Source organism: Zalophus californianus, chromosome 1 (assembly GCF_009762305.2).
Source record: "Zalophus californianus isolate mZalCal1 chromosome 1, mZalCal1.pri.v2, whole genome shotgun sequence".
NCBI lineage: Eukaryota > Metazoa > Chordata > Mammalia > Carnivora > Otariidae > Zalophus > Zalophus californianus.
The window spans coordinates 59236651-59241925 of record NC_045595.1 but is presented as its reverse complement, the minus strand read 5'-3'; positions in this window follow the sequence as shown (position 1 = coordinate 59241925).

The following is a 5275-nucleotide window of genomic DNA, read 5'->3' as shown; positions in this document are numbered from 1 at the left end:
GACATTTTGGAGTTTCTCTGCTTCATTTTGCCATTTGTTCTGCTGCATGGGGCTGTCAGATCTTAGGCATCTCAACAAATCTGAGCCTCAGTTTTCCTTTGCTGCCAAATGGCGCAAGAATGCCAGGTGGTCATGAAGATCAGATGAGAGAGATGGAGAGCCCACAGGTGTGAAGGGCTATATGGGGAGTGGGGTAAGGAGTGGGTACACCATGGCAAGGGGTGCTAAATTCTGGCTGGAGGGGTAACAGTGAAAACTTGGGGGGGAAATCTGACTTTTCATTCTGCCTAGGCTAAAGATTAAAGCTGAAACCAGCTCAGTGAAATCCTGTGCTTTGGGCTGCCTCCCACCCTTCTGTGGATGTGTGGGTGTGTGGGTGTGTATTTGCAGTGTGTGTCAGGCCGCTTGGCAATGAGGATCCACCCTTCTGGCTTTGGGAAGACAGCCAGCTGTGGTAGTCCCCTAGGAAGGGCCTTAGTAACTCTTTGAATATAGGGTGTCCTTTCTCAGTTTCCTTGAATGATAAATCAAAATGCCAGAACTTTGGGAAGACCTGGGCAGGGTATGCCTGAGGTTTTGAGAAACAGAAATCAGAACATAGCCGAGGAAGGGCAGCTTGGCAGGGCAGAGGCCCAACCTGTGTTGTGGTGCCCCACACCCTGTGGTGAGGGCCCGTGAGCCTGGTTATAGGGCCATGCTGGCCTGTGGGGGCCAGGCTGGCCAGGGACTGGCAGCTCAGTCACATTCATGCCTCGGCCTTTGCTGATGTTGTTCCCCTGCCTGCAATGGATGCTTTCCCCTTCCAGGCCAGTCCTAGGGCTCCTCCTTCTCAGGAGCCTGCCGAGGCCTTCTGGGACACTGTCCGTGGGCCCTGCCAGTAGGGGTCAATGACGGCCAACCCTTGTGGAGTTGGGAAGGGACTGCCACTGGGCTCCCCGTGAAGCCTCACCCCCCTGGAGAGCCACGGAAAGCCCAGGAGCCTGGACCATTACCAGGATGGGGGGGAGGGGTTGGACCTGTGACACACCGGGAGCCTTGTTCCTGGCCCGTTGCCCACACACTCCCTTATACGCCTATGCACAGTGTGTCACGTGCCACCTCATGGTCAGTTGTCCCACATGCATCGATGGCACACACCTTTGCTCCAAGCTCCCTCAGTGCCCACACAGCCTTTGATGCAACCTGTTTGTTGAAGTTATCCCCCATCCAGATGCCCCCCTCCCCCTGCTCCAGGTTGTCACCTTTAGAAGTCGCCCTCCAGCTCTGCAGTCACAGAGCCTGCTGTCATCTCCTTCAATGCCTCCTGTCTCCTGAAGCTTGTCACATGCATGCACACTCCCTCATGCGGGCAGGCACTCCACTGCGCACCCCCCCCACTGATGGCACTTGATGTCACACCCTCTGTTGTGAGTACAAGGGCCACAGTCCAGGCCCGCGCTTGCTGGAGGCGCCTCTTCTTCTCGTGCGGGCCCTGGGGAGTTCCTCCTGCTCTGGTGTCCTCTGACCTGTTTCCTCTCGGGCTGGCACCAGAACTGTCTGTCCTCACAGATCAGAGGCTGACTGCCCACCCCTCAATAGCAAGATCCCAGCTGGGTCATCAGATGGCCCAAGGAAGACAGGGTCTCACGTGAACAGCTGGACAAGACAAGAAGGTGCTGGGGAAGGGGGGCTCAACCTGGCACCCTTCAGTGATTTTTCTGTTAAAAGGCTGCCCCGGTTCCTGAAGGAATCAAACACACCAACTGAAGGTCACTTGGCATTTTAGCTTACGGGCAACTGTCTTCTATTTTGTGGTTTTCCATCTCTCAGAGCTGAGTGGTGCTGGCCAGCAGCCTCCCCAGCAAGGAAGTGACACCAGTGGATTGGGTTACAAAGACTTGTTTAAAACGTTTCAGTGTTCTTCTGTTGTTTCTGGCTTTGTCAGGAAAATGTTTCCCGGATTTTTGTAGTTATGGCGTTGGTTTGTTTTGTTTTGTTTTGTTTTTCAGTTTTCTGTTGTGGCTTTGTCATTGAGGCAGATTCCTGGGAGGCAGAGTTCTATGATTTAAAATTTTGCTGAAACAAACCCCTGGTTCTTTGTCACAACACTGCTTCATGCATTATTCAGTTTGGGGATTGCAGCCGGCTGCATCTGCTGGCCTCGGCACCTGGCTGCATGGTCTGGGGGCGGACACCAACTCAGCTTGTTGGGCTGCTACAGCACCCCACGAGGTCCATGGGCCAGGTGTCAGGATGCCGCCCTTCCCCACGGGGCTGGAGCTCTCTTCCCAGGGTGAAGGCGCCGTTGTCTGTGGCGAAGGCTCAGCAATGATGACTTGGATCAGCTGGTTTCTCTTGTGTAGCAGGAGGTGGTCAAAACAGCTGCTCCATGGAGCCACTGGGGGTGCAGGCCCCTTCTGTCCTGTGGCTCCTCCATCCCTAGGCTGTACGTAGCCCTTCTCCACGTGGGCCATGAGAGTGAGCCATTCCCTTCCCGGGCAGCAGAATGTTGAAGACACAGACTGTGGATTATACATTCCAGAGCCTACCATTCCTGCAACGCTCCTGCCTCAAGGGAGGCTGGCCACGATACCCACCCCCCAACCCACATCCCTGTGGCAGTAAGCCCTTCCAGGTAGCATTCCCCATGGCTTCCAGCTGCTCCATCTGCAGCCCTCCTGTAAGTTCCCTCTGGCCACCAGACCTGCTTGGCCTGAGCACAGGGATGTTGGGTGTGCAGGGAGTCAGTGTCCCCGAGCAGCCTTCAACCGATGTCCGCTGGAAGCTGGGGGGGGGGGGGGGGCGGGGCGGGTAAATACTGCAGCTTTTGCCCCTCAGGTGGGAGAACACTGAGGCGTGACCTACAGAGTTCTCCCCTGGGATTCAGCCCCAGGTGCCCAAAGTGGTGGCCAGCTCAAGAGCACACCTTTTGCTTCCTTTCCCTTCCCCACATCTCTGGGGGGCTCCCCGGAATCTCCCCCCATTGAAACTACTTGCATCCATATTTTTATCTCCAGGGGAACCCATGATTCCATTGCAGACTTGCTGCTTTTATTTCATTGGTCCCTAAATGATAGGCAATTAGATTAATTTGTGTCCTTTAGCATTACAGTGCTGTGAATATCCCTGCATACATCGGTCTTGCTTGTGTAGGGTGTGATCATAGGATACATTCCTAGAACACAGATCCACTTCCTGACCACATTGTTCACTGTGCCTGGTCCTCAGGAGGCTTCAAGCATCTGCCGATGTACGTTTTACTGTCACTCTGCTCAGGGCACGAGGACAGTCGGGGCCCAGGGTGGATGCACTTTAAGAGCTGGCAGCGTGCCTTGGGTTGCTGTCTGGGCCACTGTGATATGCTAACTCATCCTTCTGTTGTCAAACATTCAGGGGTTGCCCATTTCCCTGTGAGGACTTCTGCGATGCATGCTTCCTGAAGGGTTGGTTTTCTTCTTTGAGGGCATCGCCCTGCATGCCCTCCCACCTACGTCCTAAACACTTGGGGGCCACAGCAAGAGTAGTCCACAGGTGGACCCAGAGGAGCTTCTTTCTATAAGCTGCTGGTGGTCACAGGCAGTGGGACCCCTCGGGGAAAACAGTGTGGGGCTGGCTGGCTTTTGGGAGCCTTCTGGCCAGTGACACCTCTCCAGGGAACAATGTGCACCAGGGACGGGGTAGCAATACTCAGAGCAAGCTGCATCCACAACAGCAAAAACTAGAAACCAAGTGTCTGTCGGAAAGAGGATGGACTAGCCATGGAGTATTATACATGCTAACGAAACGATTAAATGAGCAGTATGCATCATCAGGTGACTCGTAGCAACTTGCTGCTGAGGAAAAAAAGTTGGCATGGAGCATAATACAATCCTATATCGCTAATAAAAAAAAAGCAAACAATGTATTGTTTTGAGATACTAGTTTTAGGAGGATAGGAGAGAGCTGTGGTTACGGGGGTGGAGGGGAGGTGGGGGCGGCTGGAGAAGGAGCCCCCAGGCAGATGGACACATCGGTCACTGCACCGCTACACTGCATCACAGGCACACCATGCTATATTTTGCAAATATCAAGTACGATATAGCTGTGAACATTGGAGGAAAAGTCCTGAGACTTACACAGTCCAAATGGAGATCAGCCTGCCTCCGACCACAACAGGAGGGGACCCTGGCATCTCTGCTTCCCTCTACCACCAGGCCAATGCTGCCTGGTGCACGGTACAATCAGCTTGCTTCCCACCCGGGGCCTGGATGGACAGAGGCCCAGGGTCCCCCCTCCACCCGTGGCAGTCCTCTGCACCCTTTCCCCAGGCCCCAGACACCCCAGGAGCACACAGCAGAACTGACTTCTGCCTCCTGCAGGCTGGGAACCACCATCCGGTTCCTCCCTAGGGCTTGGGGAGGGCCCCTTTTCAATTCTCACTCCACAGGGGACCTCATTCCACCTTCTTTCCAGAACAATGCGGCCACTTACCCACATTGCTCAGTGCAGCCACTTTAGTCATCTTCAGGGCCCCCACACTCTTCTCTTCTAGCGAGAGGGTTATAGTTAGTGTCCCCAATTTTATTTACCCTCCTAAGGACTCCAAGATAACCTTCTGGTCCCTCTCTCTGTAGAACAGAGCAGGGAAACCCTTACATCTTCTGCAGGCACCCTCCTACACGGTGCTGCTATTACAAATGCCAAAGAAATTACAACAGTCCCTGATTTTTATTCCATATCACTTCTCTTTGAAGAATCTGTAATCCACCAACAACGTGGTATTAAGTTCATGTATTAAAATTTCAGAAAATAGTAGGCTTGTCCCCAGGTCCCCCAGTTCTTCTGCCCAGAGGTACTGATTGTTACCTACTACACACACACACACACACACACACACGTGCACACACATGTACACACACGTACACTCTGTTTCCTAATGTATATAAGATGGGAGTATATCAGAGACACTTCTGTTGTGCTTTAAAAAAATCTAAATATGCATTGTAGATTGCTCCAGACCAGTATATAAAGAGCTAGTTCCTCATTTCAGTGGCTGCCTGGTAGTCGGGGTCTGGCCGTGGTATATCAGTGAACAGCCCCCTAGTGGTGGATATATAGGTGGTCTCCGATCCTTTGCTATGGCGCTGTAATGAATATTGTTGTCCAAATATTTTTACTTACATGAGCGAGTGCATCCTTGGGATCAATTCTGGGAAATGACATTCCTACTCTCTCAAAACCTCACACCAACCATCACTTCATTTTATTGATTAAGAAATGGACGTTCCGAAAGCAAATTGCTCAGTCCAAGCGGAAA